This window comes from Ischnura elegans, chromosome 3 (assembly GCF_921293095.1).
Source record: "Ischnura elegans chromosome 3, ioIscEleg1.1, whole genome shotgun sequence".
Lineage (NCBI taxonomy): Eukaryota > Metazoa > Arthropoda > Insecta > Odonata > Coenagrionidae > Ischnura > Ischnura elegans.
The window spans coordinates 30,960,098-30,980,252 of record NC_060248.1 but is presented as its reverse complement, the minus strand read 5'-3'; the positions used below and the strand labels follow the sequence as shown (position 1 = coordinate 30,980,252).

Genomic DNA, 20,155 nt, shown 5'->3' with positions numbered 1-20,155 from the left:
TTAAGTGGATAATCAGGTGGACCCGTAATTACCTTACATAAGTAATACAGGGATTTGTGCCCTGCTATTGAAATGACGGTGCAGCTTCTAGAATCCTTGGCCGCGGATTCAGAGATCTGAGTACTGTAGTTTGTTTTAAATGAGTGCCACGTCGTGTAAGATGTAAAATTAAAGTCCAGCATTTCAATTGCATGAAGATATTTATTTATTCAAGAAGTTTGCCAAATCATACCAAGTAACCAATACCTACCAAATGAAATTATTTTTTCAATTGTATACTTCGCTATGGTTATATTATAAGAGGAATAAAATAGATTAATGCCATCTAACCAAGAGAAACAAATTAAATTGGGTATAAAGAGCCAGCTGATTCATTTTTGTGACAACCAGTAACGCATAGTGAAACCCATCTGAGGCGATTGACCACCTCAACTAGTAAATTTAATTGATATTCAATGCATTTTTTCTGTGTAAAACATCAAATCATACCAGCAAATCATCCAAATTAAAAATTACGCACAAATTATCTCGCCCTGTTCCGGATTCACGCGCTGGGAGCAAACTGCACCATATGCGGACCAAAAAACAATTCCACGCATTACTACATTTTGGCAACGCACGCGAGTAGAACACGATCTATTCTGCCAAAACATGTCACTTTTCTCACGCGTTCGCTTTCAGGGGACGCAGATGGATTGCAATTTTAACCACACTCTCGTCAGTTGCGCAACCGAAAAATGCTTGCTAGGCAGTGGAGCACTAGGGAACGGGGTCCCGCGAGTCCACGTAACCACTCAGCGCGCTCATTCGCCACTCACGAGCCAAATAGGAAGACGAGAACAAGGCATACATCTTAACAGATACATGTGCTCTACGTCCGAGGTTAAATTTAGCCTCAAATAAGACGAATGGGTCAGTGTGTCTAATATTTATCAGAAAGATTTTTTCTTATTAATGCGAGCAACGAGTAAAATTTTGTGTGAATATTATATCACGAAGTACCGTACTTTAAGTATGCACAATATTTGCATAAGGTTTCAGTTTAGCCATTTTGCCAGATATAACCCATTTCAATATGTTTCAGCGCAGTTATGCACCTTAATTTTATAAATGTGTTTGTAATAATTCATTTTTATTCGTTTATTTATAGCTGGTGCCTTTGTTTCAGCAATCACAAGTTATTTGATAACCATTCATTACGAGGCTTTGATCCTTTTCCTCGGATTCTATGTGACTGTTCCAGGGGACATCATGTCTCAGAGTTGTAATAAACTTATATGAATATTTTCCCAAGGATTCTTCTCATAACATTCACCCAACTATTTCGCATCGTAAAATTTCCTATTACGGATAAAAACAACCCTTGATATATGCTGACACAGGTTGATACTTTATAAAGAATTTACGAGCAGACATCGCATATTTAACCCAAAAATAAAATTTATAATTATTACGATAGCAAAGTCTAAGAAAAATATAAAAACACGAAATATATGAAATTAAAGCACCCTAAATCTAGCGGAGATGTTTCATGTCACTAGACCAAAAATAGCAGGAGAGATGAAAATTTTCTGATCAAGCGCATTGCATGCCAAAACAAATTCCTCAAACAACCATTAATAGTGAAATGAGGTTCTTATAACACAATCTGTAATAGCATAGAGTAAGTAGAGAATATACTTACTCTATGGTAATAGAGAAGGATTATGAAAATATATACATCAATACTTCCAGGAATAGTATCTTTATCGGTAGAATGTCATTTTGTCATAGCATAAATTTTCAGATTCAAACCCTATAGAGGAAAAAAATCTTTTATGTCTAATGTTGCTTAATATACAGCTGTTCTTAAAAGAATTTTTTCGCTGAGAAAACCTTAGTCTCAAGTGGAAGAACGTAATGATATTTCCAAGATGATTTTAAGATTTCTAGTACCTGACTCATTTTGCGCAGATGTTTTTTTCCGCAAATTTATTATACGCTGATTATTTCATAAAAATATTAATGAATGGCTCATGTAAAGCTACTTTATTTCTTATTCTTCGCTCTATTATTTTATTTTTCCAACTTTTATTTATCTAAAACTAAAAAACATAGCAATACATTTAGTTTGATTATATCAATGAATGTGTAGCAAGTGCCAATTGAATTATGTTTTCATTTCATAAACTTAACTTGTTATTTTTCCACAATTTCAACTTGCCGCTAATAACCAGGAAAATTATTATCGCAGATTTTTCGGCTTAAATTCTCCATTTAATGCAAGGATGTATCGATTTCCGAGGCTATTTACATTCCTCGGAGATCGCGAGTGGGTTCAATGTCACCCACTGTGCATACGCCTATGCTTCTCACTAGTCATTAAAGACCGGACTCATACCCTATACGAAAAAGTAATTCACGGATAATTGAGAAATACTACTTGTTAAAAACTCACAGATAAAACATGAAGGCGGAGGGTAGGACGAGTCATATAAAAAAATCCTACTCTTGTCAGCGAAGATGGGGATTAAAAAAATCAGCAAAGCAGTAATGCAGTTTACGTGCGATCTTATATGTGCGTGACGGGCAGTTTGGTGGATGCTTACAAAAATAAACATTCCCTCCCCGAAATAACACCCCAGAGTTCAAACACCTTTGATAGTTGCTAAAAGGACGGACTATTTATCCCGGGCTCCAGCGGGAGTGACGCACGCCTCATGGCCTCGACTTATGTCCATCGTCCCCCGTGGCTCCTTTAAACTCCCTCCTCTCTCGCCTGAAGGCAGCCCCATTCGACCAGAAACAGAAGAAGAGCAACAAGCGATCGCTCCGAAAACTCGCCCATCACGGATACTACTTTGGGAGCACAGTGAGCGTCCTACTCCAGAATAGCTAGGAATAAGGCGAACATCACACGTGATGACGAAATATTTACGTCACGGACTGGTTAGGCATGACTACAGTGACTACTTTTTTCCATTCTAAGGATTGCGAGCCTCACAAAAAGTCTTTCCAATTCAATGTATATGGGTAAAGTTCACTTTTTTACGAAGAGAACTTGAGGAATAAAATATGTTGCCAACAAATTGGTTGGTAGCCGAAAACTACCGGGTTCTGTAGGAAAGCAAAGAATGTACGACGAGGGATCCAGAAAAAAAGTTAATTAAAGTCTAGAGAAAGCGATGAAAAAATCATACGACGAGCGGTGCAAAAATCACAAATTTCATGCTTAATTATTTAGGTAATATAATCTTAAAGAAATAAATAATCATATAAGACATCACATTATTTACATATATTATTCTATCCAATCTTCATTACTGGGCTGTGATAAAAGATATATTCGAGAAAAAACAACAAACAGTTAATCGCGAAATTTATTCTAATTGCCTGTTCGTTATAATTGACAAATTACAAATTATTGCGGCTCTATACAGAAAAAATAACAAATTAATTGCACATTGGAGAAATTTCGCGACATATACGTATGCGCTAAATTTTAGGGTCCCTAGTGGTAAGCTGATGCCATTAATGCAAACTACACCTATCACTGAGAACCTATAATTCTAGCATGCAACGAGTAATTCATGAAATCATACTTAACATTAAAAACAAGACGCCTGTTGAATTAGGAGACGAAAAGAGAAGGGCTTGGTGCTACAGGAACGTACCATTTTTTCTTTTCTTGCTCTCGACTATGTTTGACTCGCAGTGTGCTGCATAGCACCAAGCATAGATGGGAGATATCAGAATTGTTTCTTTGTCTTGCGGTATATTAGTTCGTCTTTTACGAAAAATGTTTCCGAACCGAAATATTTCGTCAGCATTCGCAATGGAGTTACATGCCAGACGCACTACTGTAACATACAGTACCTATTTATTTTGGTCTTTTCCCTCAAATACGAAAATAACGTCACATCAACAACATTTCTTTCTCAGTAATGTTGAACAAAATAAATATTGTCTATTACTAAGCTCAATGTCTAGGTTATTTTTTTTATTAATTTAAAAATGAATTTCTTTCATCGAGGTAAGGCTAGTCAATTCACTTCTATTATTTATACATATTTATATACGTGATGATAACGTACTAACCATTGAAACTTAGAGAATCGCTCCAACTGTCGCGAGGTCACTTCTACCGATTCGATCGATGGATTTTTCTTCCTCATAGGAAAATCCATCAGGATTGATAGTATATGAATTGCGTTTCGCTTGGTTTCGCTGGTTCCGCCCGCCTTTGTGACGGTGCGGGATTCCTCGTCCCTTCCCTTCCTTCCCTATCCCCTCCCCGGAGGCGTCGTCGGGCTCTCATCGCGGCGGCGCCTCCTTCCTTGTTCCTTCCCGTCCCTCCCCTTCTGGGTGCAGAGGAGAAAAGCTAGCACTTACAGACCCTGCCCCAGGAGTGTATCCCCTCGAACCCGCCCTAGGGTTTCGTTTCCATTGTCGCGAGGTCACTATCGCTTTCTTTAAGTAGTTAATATAATGAGAAGAATGTAATAGTTCCATTGTTACAATGATTTTTTTATATTATCCCTTTTTAAATTGATCAATATATTTTCATAGCTTCGAACCATATTCAAAAGTATTACTACCTAATTAAATTCAGGTAGTTTCCTTGATGCTGATGGCAGAGCTCATTGTCGAAAAAAAATTTATCGTCTGGTTATAATTCCGAGAAAACATACCCGCTAAAGGTCACCTACCTTTTCGAGCCCTCAGGCGTCATCTCCTAATTGGCAATAGAACTCGGGGGACAAGTAACTCATATATTCATAATATTTGCTGATAAAGACATAAATACAGTGGAATACACTATTATTTCTCTCTAAATTATCATATAAATTCTCACAAGAGATAAGTTATAATTATATAATACTTAAATATTTGAGGGTCTCAAGAAAAATCTTCCGAGACCGTGGATTGCGACCCATGCTCTTATAGTGGAAAACGCTTTAAAATTCCATGGATTCCAATGGTCCCATTCATTATTGCATGAATGAAATCGCTACCAAGCGATCTCGCCGCAACTGAATGTTTCAAAAATGGCATATTCTTGTATAACACGAAAATAGAGGTAGAAATAGCCGACTTCATCCTCCTTTCCGTAAGCGACAGACTATGAGGTAGGCCTGAGGCGGATGCGGGCCGATCGAAGTGGAAGGTAGACCTTTATTCTGCAGAGATTTCTCCTTCTGCTCCATTAGCTTACAAATCCATAACTCCCAAACACGTCGGAGCTAAGAATAATAAGCTAAAGTGCGCCATCTGAGATAATATATGTTCAGCGTAGCATACTAGCCGGAACTATCGTGGACGGAGATACGATCCAGGAACACTGAATTTATCTAAGTAATAAGAGACAGAAGCACAGCCTATCACATAAATAAGAAAAAATATTTATGGCATTTAATATCCAAACGAAACCGAAATTACATACGTTAGGTGCTTGAAGGGTAGATGAAGAATGTGGTATGTGGCGAAAAAATAAAGAGTAATAGCTTAAAAGGATTATGAAGAGAGTTAAGAGCAATATCTTTTGCCCATGTATCAATGATAACGTTTAAATAAATTATATACATATATCAATGTAATCAATTATGAAAAGGGTGTAATCGGTAGCGGTAACACTATTTATTGACTCGATTCATAGACACACAATAAGATGACTTACAAAACCGGCAGAATGTTTTGTATAATTTCGACTCTTTCTTTGAATATGATACGGAGACAAGTTTTCCCGTATTTTTACAATTGTCATGCAGAAAACTTCATCAATAGGCTATATCGGTAGCCTTCGTTAACATGTTGAAATGGTGATCCATCAATGGTAGGTATAATGCAGACTTTTCGATTAATTGCAGTACTTGGACCGCATAATAAGTTTCTCGACGCATATTTTATCGTCAGAAAGACATCTGAAACAGCTTGGTGGCCCAGTGCGTAGAACATTGAGCTCCTGCCCGGAAGGGGTCGGGTTCTCAGCCCTAGTAGACTGTTCCGACGATCCACATAAAAATCTTCGGAGCGTGAGGTGGCCTTGTGAAAGTAGCTATCACCCTTTCTTGAATACGTGAAGTTCGCATTACTGTAACATGATATGTGATGAGCTCTACCTTCACCTACCCCAACCAACCTACCAACGGGTTGTATCACTGAGTGAGTGAAAAGCATTTGTCTCAACACTGTGTATACTTTTACTTTCATTTAAACTCAGCACGAAAAGTGCATTGTGATAAAATTGCCGCTGTTTCGCCTCCATTTATCCTCAATTTAAAAATGTTCCTCGTGAATGGCGCGCGACGTAGAATCCAAATGCCGCTCGATAAAGAGACTAAAAGCAGAAATAAAAAGGCTTAAAATACTATCCACGAGTTTTGTTTTGTCCCAAAAGCGAGCGCTGAAAATCGAACGCCAAGGAATGCCTGTCTTGGCTCCTTTGTCTCTATTTTTCTCCCTCGCTCTGCAAGTTGGATGCTTCACGAGTCCGTTTACATCTGCCGCGATCTTCCTTTGCGCTTCGAAAACGCTCGGATGAGCACGTGAAAGAGAGAGAGAAGCGTTTCACGCCTCAGCGGATCGGATTGACAAGCTCCGCGCCGTTTTCGCCACAGGGAACGCCTTTGGGGATTCGTGGGGGGCGGGGGAGGCAGTATTGAGGAAGACTGGGTGAGTACTGAAGACGGCGTATTCCTTTAAGAACAGTGGCACGGAGGAGATAGACATCATCGAAGGCGTCACATCTCTATCGGGAGGAGTCGGAGAGGGCTGAAAAGTAGAGTGGTGCCCTTTTGAGGGTGGCGGGAGGCAGGGAAAAAGAAAACAAAAAACGGCCGAAATGCGAAGATAAACACGAGGCGTGCGGGACACGAAAAGGAGGAAAAGCAGAAGTGGTGGATGCAAGGTGGTGGGAATTCTGGGAATCGACGTCAAACGTGCGAGGTACACTCGAAAGAGGGAGGAATACAGAAAGAAAGAAAAGAGGCGACAAGGTGGAGGTGGAGAGGGCATAATAAGGATGAGGAAAGACTTGACACTGCCCAGGGAAGCGGTGGCAGTCCCTCCTCATGTTTTTTTTTGCCATCTTCTGTATGTTAGTAATCTCCACGACCCTAGAGGGAACACATTGGTGTCACAGAGTTTAACACGCTCAAGCCAAAACTACCAATAAACCCAAAATTACGTTTTGTGCCCAAGCAAATTATCAAACCTGTCCATCTCAATCGGTTCACTAGGAAATGTTGAAATGGTGAACTTCTGAGACACGGTGAGAGGGAATTTCCACTAGCTCTTTGCAAAATATTTTAATTTATTCTCTCGTCATAGAATTGTAAATGCATCCTCAAGAGGTGTGTTGTTTCTATCAAGTTACAACAGTACAAGCTACACAACCAACTAAATGAAATCAGTAAAAGTTGGGAGAAAAGCAATGCCAAAACATACATTTATTTTAGATTTCCGAAGACATATCCTTCAATTTAAATTCAATCAGTTAATATAAATTCTATTCTATTTCACGTGAAAGTTTTATTTTATATTTAAGAATACCTTAGTCATGAATGCTAAAATTACAGCCATTTTCATGAACTGATAGTTACTAAGCATATGCACTAAAATTTTAAGAGATGGTCAAAAAGACAAACTTCTAATTCCATTAATCCTAATTATAGTCAACCATGCATGATAAGGCAAATCAGATAGACATAAGAATGGGAGAAAAATGCTGAAAGGAAGAAAGGTGAGATGTCTAACACCGGAATTGTGCTTGAATGTGATCAAGACCGGAACCCAAAACGGACAACGCAATAAAATGGCGCTAAAAATATCGTTTGGGAAGTAAACAACCGATGTGTAACGGGAAAATACATGTGACGTGATGCATCAGCCCCTTCCTTCCATTGACGTCTTCTATATCTAAAAAACAAGTAACATAACCAATAAAAACAAGCCATAAGTCTCAAGCTACGATAGCTAGTAAAATTACAAAATTCGATGTAACCTTTATTCCACAAAACATCAAAACTGTCAATCTGAAGAAACTTTCAACTTAAAACCAACATTTTCTCAGCATATTCTCCGGCCTGGAATTCGCTATGCACACTGAAAAAATCAATTTAACTCCACCAGATATCAACATCAGGGTGATTTTGTCCACTGGGTGAAATTTCTCGTCCGTATAATGGCAATAACGGCCCCCGTCTCACTGCAGCGTTGGCTGCATGCCAATCAGAGCTCAGCCATTTACGGAAGTTAGCAAAGGAACAATACACCCTTGTCCCAACGTACATGCGAAGTAAAGGGATGAAAGACCGATAACCTTAAAAAAAAATATGCCAAGAAAACCCGCGGAGATTTGAAATCGAATCCCCTTCAGTATTCTAGGCTCCGCAATATAATCCAGCCTCCCATGTCTCTTTACTTTGACCTACAGGCCCTAAAAGGAATTTCTTCGGTGACGTCTTTCAAGGAAAAACTGACACCGGGAATCCACGGAATAAACCGAAATGGAAATCTATCAATGTCAAAGAAAATAGTTTCCCACGCCGAGCTATGAACCCATCCATTTTAGTAGGTCAGTACTCTGATACGATCGCTCTTCACGCATTAAAGAAAAGGCCGCAAGAGTATTCACGCATAATGAGTTTGAATTTATGTGCCCAAAGTTGATGGGGGCAGGCAATGGGGAATTAGGTACCCTAAACAACCTATAGGACAAGATATATTGAAGCAAATAAGAAATTTATTGAACAATTAGTATATTAGCCGTAGCCTAAACCGATGTACACTCATGTACATGACCACTCTTCAGCCATAAAAATTTAAGTCCCTATAATTACAATAAATTAAATTTAAATTTATTTTTACTGGTGGTGTGGGGCCGAGTGGTAGCCGAGTGAGTAGAAAATATGGCAGCTGATACAGAGATTCCCGGTTCAAATCCCAGATTCAGCCTTCGAACACCCCCAAATAAAATTCTCGATTTGCGGGGTGGTCCAGGGAAAAGAATTGGCCCCCAGCCCTAAATGTTTGACTTCACACGCCTGCGGCTTAACTTGAGGTGAGCTCAACCCTTCCCTAAGCAAACCAACCTTCGTTGGGGCTGAATCACTGAGTGAGTGCAATTTATCATTCCCTGACATAGCCTGAAAGCATTATATTCCATACGAGTTAACACACAGATGACAGAAGGATATTTGAGGTAGAATAGTTACACCTCTTATATTTAATATCACGAACTATAATACATTCCTGATATATTTTGATGAGGAAAAATCAAATATGAGGACATATTTCACAAATTAAATAGTTACATAAATGTTAAAGTAGTCAAGTCACATTAAACAGTCCGTAGTACATTTTTTTTAATATTTGCTTCACGTTCATTGGGTGGAAAGTATAGTAAATCTTCCATAGTTTGCAAGCTAACTTTGTGGAACCTAGAATTCCTGGTGAAATATATAAATTAAAATATTAAAAAATAACCATGAAATTTCTAGTATTAATAGCATTTCCTCTATTAAATGACAAGCAAGAGTTGAAACCGGTCAAGGGCTAACCCAAAAAAATACGTTTTATTGAATTTAAAAAGTTAAAATCTCTTTATATCTCTTGATGAACCATAAAAAATTGAAAAAATACTTTATTCACCAAATTCATCTGCAGAGGCCCTTGTAAAGGCAATAATTAAACAAACGGTTCAATTTCCGATGGCAATAATTGCTGGTAAAATAATTAAACATCGTTTGTAAAATAATTAAACAATTTTTTTTTGTAAAATAATTGTACAAACGATCCAAGGAAGTAAATGAGAGGAGAAAACTGACAAGCAGATAGAGGCGACGACCGCTGGCGTAGTACCGAAGATGAAGTGAAAGGAAGTGTGGGTGAATACGATCTGAGAGAGATTTTGAGAGGCACTGCAACACACCTGTGCGGGTGCGAGGAAAGAGACTTGGAAGGCGTCCCATCGTATTCAGATGCTGTTGCACCCTGGGAAAGAGCGGAGTTTACCACGGGGAGTGGTGACGGATGGCAACAGAAGAGGTTTAAGGGGAAGTTTTTTTTACGAGAATTGAATGGAGAGGGGATTTCTGGGAAAAGGCAGGCCACGTGGCTCCGGGCGAGGAGAGGGGAGGGGGGAGCGAGGAATAGGTGCAGGCTGCCGTGCGTGCGTGAACGAATGAAAAATTGCGCTGGCAAGATTCCCGGGAAAGCGAATTTTCGTGTTCGTAAGCGTGCGGTGAGCTTGAGAAATGAGATCCCCCATACATACATATATAACACCCAGCTCTGTCAAACACCGTAACCGGGCGTCGTCACACGGATAAGGTGTAATCCTTACACGATCTCTTGGATTGATGCTCATCCACACCAGTCGCCAAGTATTTAAGATGTCTCTAATTTTTAAAGAAGTAGTCTACCGCTTCGGCTCTTTTCTTTAGGCATTTAAAATATTAAACATATAAGTATATATCGATCGTGCGGAACCAAGCCTATTTAACGATATCCATACACACCGATAGCTATGAATAAGGTGTGTATGAGGAGTTTTTTTCTAACGCATCCGTGAAAATGTTAAAAAAAAGAAGGCATAAAGAAATAGTAAGCAATTTTTTCCGGGAATGTTATGTCTGGAGAAAAAATAGTTCGTACCTGTATCGTTCAGGTACTGCATTCCCATTAGGTGACCGTTTCCACAATTCATAGGAATGCTGTACAGGGCAAAAGCAATTTACTTTGTACCGTTATTTTCCTTAAAGTTTCCTCAAAAGAGAGAAGTATGTACTAATAGTTACATTGCTCACATTCGTTAAATTAAGAACTAGGTTAATATTGTGACACTGAGGATGCTCTCTCTAAACCACTTTGCCTCCAAAAGGTGGAAAAATTAGCGTTTCGAAACATAGGCACTAATTACGAATGTTTAAATGCTCTAAGTTAAATAAGACGCTCTAATAAATAAAAGCGAACAAACTATGTATAAATCCACCAATTTTTTTTGTGGTACTACTAGTTTCGACGCAGCGGCGTCATCATCAGGTACCTGATGATGACGCCGCTGCGTCGAAACTAGTAGTACCACAAAAAAAATTGGTGGATTTATACATAGTTTGTTCGCTTTTATTTATTAGAATGAACCTCCACAAAGTTGAGCCTGTTACGATAGAGATTATTAAGACGCTCTAAGTTTACCCACTGTATTTTCCTTTTCCAGGTAAGTTCCAGCGCCTGCTCCACGCGGTGAAACCAGGTGGTTCAGTCTCTCAATTTCTGGTGTCAAGGTAATGAGCGGCCTCTTCAAAGGTTTCAGAATAGCTTAACTTCTTAATAAACGTTAAATTTCTTTGAGTTCATATATTTCTCATAAGTGAAAAATCCGAAGGCAAAAAAATTGCCTTAATCATTGGCAATAAATGGAAAATATTTCATACAGAATGTTAACAATGTAGTATCCTATTTTTCTCTCTGTAATGCAATTATGAAAAGAAATTAATTAATTACATTGTTCAACTTCAGAACATTGACTCATTTAAATTATTTAACTTATTTGGACTTAGGGAAAAGAAGGAAGGCGAAATTTCTGCCGCTGCTTGGAAATTTTGATATACAGTTTAAGGCATACTTCACCTGCGAGCTTATTAATTTTAAAAACCTTCACAAGCTATTGAAAGAGGGCTTAAGAAGAATTATATTTTTGACCGCTGCAAACTATGATTAGCATTTTCATTATTATAAGTCAATAATAGTGAGATTTGTTTGACGCAGCTCACCATTCCACTCTCCTATCTGCTACAATTATAGTGAAGTATTTCTCATCTTTTACATCCTTCATATTCCATCCTATGGAGTGGCGCAGCAAGGGGAGCTAATGGGGGATAAACCCCCACCCCCCCCAGAGCTCTGAGAAATTGTTAAGTTTAATCCGTTTTACGTAATTAGATTGATATTACCAATAGAATAGTGTAAGGATTAATAGAATATTCCTCAGAAAGCCGTAAAAATCACCATTTTGAACCAATTATCTCAAATTGTGTAATTTATTAATCTCGCACCTTCCGATTATCCTGGTGTGTATTCCAAACCGCACACATCCCGGTATTAGTTGCACCTAAACCCCCCCAGCCTTAATTCCTAGCTGCGCCCCTGATCCTATGTATCTCATTAGAGGACGCACCCTTCTCTTCTTCCCGTCCACACGTCCCTCCACGATTGTCTTCATCAGGCTACTATGTCTCATGATATGACCGACTAATTTTTCCCGTCTCATCCTTACGGTTTTTAGGAGACATGTCTTTTCCCACACTTTTCTTAGTACTTCCTCATTTCTTACTCGGTGATCCATTTTATCTTCAGCATTCTTCGACAGCACCTCATTTCGATTGCTTCTCTCCTTGACTCGTCTACAGCTATCGAAGTCCAAGCCTCGCTTCCATAGAAAAACTTGCTCCATAGCAGCAACTGATGATTTTTTCCTTACTTCTATTCGTTTATTTTGAGCTTTTATATTCTAATTTTTTTCAGAATACCCTCTTCCCTTGTGCTATTCTAATTTCTTTCTAAATTCGCCCGTCGCTGGTCAATAGGTTTTCTAGGTGACAAAACTCTTCAAGCTATTGTTCTCCTAGATTGATGTTTGTACCAGTCTCCTCTATTTTCCTGCATAATTAGATCTTGGTTTTCTTTTTCTTGACTTCAGCTGATATTTGGCCATTGTCCTTCTTATACTTTTCAAAGTCTTCTTCAAATCATTCTGCCCCGGCTATGACTGCTACGTGGGCAGCAAACCGAAGCATACAAATATTTTACTCCATGAATTTTGACCACTGGAGTCTTGTCTTTGATCATATTGATTGACTTCTAAGGAGATTTGTTTACATAGATTTATTTATTTTTTATATATAAATTTAGATTAAATTTTCATAAAAAGAGACGGAGGACAGAGGACATCCTTGCTTCACTCCTTTACCTATTCTTGCTTCTTCGCAGTTGGGTTCAGATTTTATCACAGATACTTGAATTTTATTCCGTAACATTCGAATAGTTTTCAAGCTTAAAAATACACGATTGTTTGCTAATCTGAGCTTATCCTTTTTCTTGTTAATAAAAGAGTATTTAGTCCTTTTCCAACATTTCTAAAGTAATATTGTCATTCTCAGACCTTGGAACTTCAGAAGAGGAACTCGGAGGCAAGTACTGACCATTTAGTATTTGACAAATTATGTAACTAAAAAAGTCCAAAAAACTTAGTAGTCACTCTACATATAAATATAATAATAATATACACTTCTACAAATAAATACTGCAGCTCGTTTTTATTATAAGTTTATATCAAAGTTCCCATGTACAGTACATAAAACCCGACCTTTGACTGACACCCTAGCTCCTTTCTCTATACCACTCTTGGCCTGACCCAGTTCGAACTCCAGAAGGAATTTACTCTCGAACTGTGCTCCCCGGATGGCATCTACATAAATCTAGGCATCCCTTTGAAAAATCAGCGAAATTCTCAGGGACTCCATCGCGGGCCCTGGAGGGATCCTAACTCCTCCTCCGCCAATCCGACAAATGGTTACATTCCCACCAATCCGTTCCCTGCGCGAGAGTGGAAAATGCGATAAATCTTGGCGGTGTCTGTCGAGCGCGAGGGAGGATGGATGCTGCTGGCGCCGGGAGTGAGGCGAGGCAACCACGCCGAACCCGGCGAGACAACCCACCCCATAGAGAGTAGCATGGCGTACGCCACCGCGACCCCAAATGCCCCCTACAATACACCCATCGTTGCTCTTACTTAGGGGGATGCCTCGAGGGGCTCCCGCGAGGTTTCCCTCCACCTACAACATATAGTACTTCGGTAAAAAGGGAGCAATAGACTGTACGATTCGATTGAGCATAAAAATAAATAAGAAAACATTTACCTGCGAGTATGAGAGTAAATCACTGCTCCCATCAAAACCTATAAAATTCGGTTCCTATTCCCCAAGTATAGATGGAATAGAAAATCGAGAAAAAAAATAATATTATATAATAACAAGAAGAGGCGTTCTGAATATTTGCTACCCATTTTAGTACAAATACAAGTATGTGTAACATATGAAACTTCTGAATTACACTTCGGAGGGTAAAATATCTACCTACTTTGCAAACTGCTTAGACAGGATGAATCAAGAAATATTTCTCATTTCACGAGGATGAATAAACTGCAGGATATTAAAATGCGTTAGTAAAATATTTGTGCACCCTGCTTCTCCGTTGCGTAGTGACATGTATGCTCACTTTCTTCGTATTCCTCATACGCCTCACCACCGCTACACTCCGCCTCCTTAACTTTTCCTGACACTGCAATTTTAATGCCGCGCCATCGAAACCCTTACGTGCGACATCCACCCCCCATCAATCCATTCCCCTACCCACCTCCTTCAACTCAAAACCCCTCAGCCAACGCTATCTCTCGCCGTGTTTGACAATCACTACTGAAAACCGACTCCCATCACATTTTCAGACAATACTTCGAGAAAACAGTCGGGAGAGTTTTCACCAGCTTATATGACTAAAGGAACGCAGCACGAAGCAAGCTCTTTCGATGACAGGGATCTCTTCGAGGCCGAAAATGATCAAAGCAAGGAAAATATATTGAGGAGACCCCAATCTATCCCGTAGAAGCTTAATAAATGTTACCACAAAGGGTGTTACCACAAATACCCTTTTTAAATACCTACAACGTGGCTATGAGCGTATAGCGATCCATTTTTTCTCAGCATTATTTGCAGTCACAATGAAAAGTAAATAATTGAAATCTGATAGATTATATCACACGAATATAAATTTTGGTGTACAGCCCTAACCTAAGTTTATTTGAAATAAATTAAACTTGGATCACTCAATCATCGACGGCACTGGTGGCGATTTAAGTAAACTCATTTAAATGCGCGAAAACACATTCACTGCCACATTGGAGAATCCTCTATATAAATATTCGAGTATCGAACCATCAATGCCGACCTCAAAAGCAATCGAGGTTCGCTTTTAAATTACATATATGCAATCAACATCGGTTTTTCACGGTATCTTTGTGATTATGTTGTTTCACATCGTTCATCCTCTGACTTCAGGACTCATCTTTTAGCCCAATATGCTCAGGGTAGCCTCAACTAACCTAAGATGTCGTTTGGCCTGTAGCTATTACCATTCATCCTCTATATTTCGTAAGAAGGTTCCATCTAGAATAGAATTAGACATCTCTTTCGATCAAATTCTTAAAATATTTTTGTCGGTATGAATTACCGACTAACGTTACAAGAATTTGAACTTTATATTCTGTAATTAATTTTGAAAGTTCATTCTGAAGGCTTATACATCCTCTCAGGACGATGCTTGTCTTCACGTAATTAATGTAATCATAGATTAAAATTACATTATAAATATTTACGGCAAGATAACTTTACAATTAAAGCTATGATGAAAATAATAAAATTACTCATGATATCAGCTTATTTTTTTACTTACGAAAATTTTACTGAAGAATATTTATGACAACGGTATAATCGTCGTACATGAAGGCCACAATCGTTAATTCCTCTTATTTATAGTAATAATAAATACTTTTATTAGAATCTGTGATCATTCGATTGGTTCAATGTCGCAGTGGACAATAGAGAAAAATTGCAATTAATTTACAATGGCAATATAATGAATTTTGGACTTGATGAGAACTGTAAGTTAATATAATACAAACGGCGCTGAATTTTTAAGAAGAGAAAAAATTACCTCTACAAGACATTGAATTTTCTTAACTCTTTTAAAACGTAGTTATAAGGCTGCTTCACAAATTATAGACGTAAATGAAAAGGTAATAGCACTAAATTAAGCCATTTTCTTGTGTACTGCTCCGTGTAATGGACATCGAATGTTTCTTTCCTCCTGCTGGAAACGCCGTCAGGAGACTGACTAGTAGAAATCTCGTCGAGGCTGACTACTAGTAACTAGACTAAAAGCTCATTTCACGCAGCATCACACTCAAAGATAGCTCATTCTAGTGCATCTAATCGCTGCGAAAATCAAAAAACAAACAATGAAGATAATTTCCTCTATCCTATGACGAAGGTCGACCTTTATAATTCATGTTTTTCAATATTTCTTGAATTCTGCATGTTTCCAATTAATACTTTTTTTAATTTTAAATACATAAAGCTTACACTCATGATTTTGAATCATCACAATACAAGTATTTATAAATAATGTTGACATATATCGAGATTTATAACTGCGATTCAATGTTTGAAGTAGTAATCACATCAATTTTATGATTAATTCACTGAATTCTACTCTCATAGCAAGAAAATTTCTTTTGACAAAAAGCATATTATTTAGATTAATCTCTTTGATATCCAAAGGAAACTAAATCAAATGCAATTTTATAATGCGGAAAAATTATGACCATAATCTATTTTATGATTAGATGCACGGAGATACATTCTCAATAGGAGCGGAGCGATGTTTCCACTTATTACTATCTGACGGCATAACGACTAATAAAACCGAGTATCGATCATAACCGACAAACAAATAGCAGCATATTGCAAGCATAAAATTCGCCTGTTTTGATGCGCTTCAAAGTAATCCGGTGCAGCATGTGCGAATCACCCATTAATTTTCCCTCAAAGCGGAGTTATTACCGGATAAGCACCGACAAACTTGTGGGAATCGTTTATATTATACTGCGGAAAAAAATTAATATAGGTCTGTTTTGAGCTATCCCACGAGGTCAATTTCCGGATTCCTTCATCTGGTATTCCAGATAATTGCCCTCGGAAATGGCGAAAATTGGAAATAAAAATACAGCAGCTTTAATTGGGAAATCATATGCTGTGCGGTGATAGACTATGTAAATATTTCTAACCGCAATGTAAATGGAAGTAGCTGTGGAATTATTAAATGCGAAAATATAATTAGCTACAAACAATAAAATGACAATATGGTCCCCACTTAGTATGATAAATATTTCAAATGGATTTACTCTTATTTTAAATCAATTAGGGGCGGATTCGTCGTTTTGGTACGTTGGTAAGGTACGCAATACCTCGCAACGATATTGCGTCTGAGGTCTGATATACAATTATTTGTTGATTATGATTTAAAATTTTATTTATTTTCTCCGTGTAATGCTGATTATGAGTTATAACTGAAAACTTTCTTAGAACTATTGAAACTTTATTACACAGGAACTAAATCCTTGGGTATGAAAAAATAACGAATTCGTTATCACCAGATCGTTACAAAAAATAACCAGCATATTTTTTTCTGCAAATTTTTCCTTATCCATTAATATAGGTGATGATGGCTTTAGAACCGTGTTAAAAAATAATCATTGGCGATAATGAAATTATCCCTTCCCACGAACATTGCATGAAATTTTATAATAAACATCATGTGTCAATTTTAAAGCTGCCATTTTCAGAGAATATATATTCATTAAAATAATTAATTTCGCATTATAAATTAATGTCACTTAAATTCCACAATTTTGAACGAGAGGTTTGATGGATGGAAATGAGAAAATGGATTAAATTCTGAATAATTTTCATTGATGAGATGAAATTAACAAGCAGTCACATTATTCGGATTTTTGTATAACCTAATACGTGGTACATCATGTGCCAGGGTTCCAGTAATGCATGTTTCAGGGTAAATGAGCTGATAAGTTTAGAAAATTTATTGCTCAATCTCCCCATAAAATACGGACGCTGAATCAGAAGGAGACCTAATCACTCGATAGAAAAAAATCTTTTCTGACGCTGAAATAATGGCAATTTACCGTTAAAATAAACATTCTTCATATTGCTAATATACCAAGGGTAAAAATAAACCTTCTAGTATTTCACTGCCAACAGATGGAAGGAGTAAAGAGGACCTTGGGTCATTGTTCTTAAGAGAAGAACAGAACTACTCAGTTACCTCAACAGTTATAAAAATTCTGGAGTAGCCCTGAAAGAGTACGAAATCGTTGAGAAATATTAAAAGATGGAGCGCACCAGTAAATCAGTGGGTACAGCGTGGATTCTCACATCGAGAATAATATTAAATTTCATGGGGTAGTGGCGATCAGACTACACATAATTTACCAGTTTCCTCTTATCCTTCTCTTGCAGGATGACCTTCAAATTAAAAAAAACCTGCCAAGAAGTCATGTAATAGTCGAGTATATTTTAAATGTGCAGAAATAAAGCCGCGGGTTCAGTTATTACTGAATTCTTTATACTCACATTAATAAGCTGCGATTTTATCAACATATTTCTTTAATCCAATTATAATTCACGTTCCACTACTTTAAAAGAAACTTACATTTTGGATGAGAATAGTATCACATAATATGAATTTGGAGAGGTCAAAAAAATAAGTCACGCACGGTTAAAGGCTGACTGAGCTCGTAAACGATGCACGTGAAAGGCGAATAAAAAATCTAACTACGATATAGAACGGTAATGCATGAGAGCGCAAGCGGAATAGAATATGACCTAATACAGGATACATAAGAAATTTAGTTCCACTCCAAAAAAATATCATTATGCAAACCACACCGCATGCTTTCAGCAGATATAAAACTCCATGAACTTTTTCAGCGAGAAAAACGTTGTCATGCTGACTAGCTTCCTCGGTTAAACTCTCGCAGTGCAGTTCAAGCCGCAAAAAGAAGGCTTAAGGTGTTTTTTTAAATGTAGCTTAAGCATTAACTGAGGGAAAATCAGCAGTAAATCGTAGTTGATATATCTGATATTACTAAGAGGAATAATAATGATACGCCTTGACCAAATATCCAACCAGAATTTCTCCGCATCCGCGAAAAAAAACATATATAAGCACGAAGACTGGAATTATTTCCTTAAAATCGACGTATCAGGGTTTTTTCGATAGTATTTGCTTCTAAAAATTCAAGATTTCTTGAGCTATTTATCTTCATAAAGTCGTTCACCAATCACCGAATATTCTTTGCACTGCGAAATTCCGCTAAAAATTAACTCGACCTTGGCCCTGGAGAGAGTATGTTGCACATTAGCAAGCACCATTAGGGGTTCCTTTCCCTTACATGAAACAAACGAAACATTAACAATTTCTATGCAGGTTACTCTTTGCCTGATGATGAGGCTAAATTTGATTAGCAGCCACCTAAAGGGCCTCATTACACACGCAGTTTAAATTCAGGATTCTATGATTGCATTGTTTCCGTATCTCTAGAAGTAACTTGCGTGCCATATTGTTATCGCGAAATAAATATATCACTAACGACAGAAATTGAATGATATTACATCGATGATATGTGAACTTACACCATCTCACTACCAGTTCCATCTCACTACCAGTTCCATCTCACTGTGCCGAGAAACGACGACTTCTCGGCACAGTGAGATGGAACTGGCAACAGCGCCTTTATTAAGAAACATCCCAAACGTTTACTCAAAAATAAAAGGAGTCTTTTAAATAAACTGAAAATAAACATAAATGTGCGAGTAACCAAAACATATTCTGTTTATTGATATGGTAATGGAAATAAAACGATAAAAGTTTGCACTGATTCCATCGATATCCCAATAACATTCAATAATGAAAATCTTTCACTCACCAATTTCTCCCACAGCCTGTCATCAGTTCCATGAGGGTGGATACCTCGTATCCCAAGTGATGACGTCAATATCTTCCTCTCAGGGCACTTCCCCCATTCGACCCGATTCCCTCACGACACAGATTTTAACCGCCCACCATGACGAAAAGCACCAGTTCTCCTGTGCCCTCAATTTTTTTAATCCCAAATTTCCCCGAAAGGGGAAATTTGGGATTAAAAATCTTGAGGTTGACTTCTCAAATCAACCATTCGGTAATTATGACAAGTGAGCGACTTGATAATCCCATTCAACAATGGGAATGCAAGTCAACAAATTTTTTTAATGCAATTACCGAAATAGTTAGAAGGTGGAACGCCCCCAAGCGAGTACTTTCCTAGGAGATAAACTTATGCCCATAAGATACTGGATTCACACCGATCAGTTCCCCAAGTAGTTTCGTAATCCTGAAAAACCCAAAACACGTCACCTATTTCCCCATATTTCATCCCAAAGCGTGTTCAGTGTTTGATCACAGATAGCGGGCCACAAATTAAAGTTGACTCGTTGGCGTTTATTTG

At 37.9% G+C, this 20,155-nt stretch overlaps 1 long non-coding RNA gene across 1 annotated transcript in view; it reads right to left on the bottom strand.

Annotated features, from left to right (window-relative positions):
* Positions 1 to 19,782, bottom strand: part of LOC124155627 — a 167,159-nt gene extending 147,377 nt beyond the window's left edge. Inside the window, exon 1 of the long non-coding RNA XR_006864212.1 lies at positions 19,598 to 19,782. This is a non-coding gene — a long non-coding RNA (uncharacterized LOC124155627). The remainder of the gene's footprint in view (positions 1 to 19,597) is intronic.
* Positions 19,783 to 20,155: the final 373 nt, after the last annotated feature.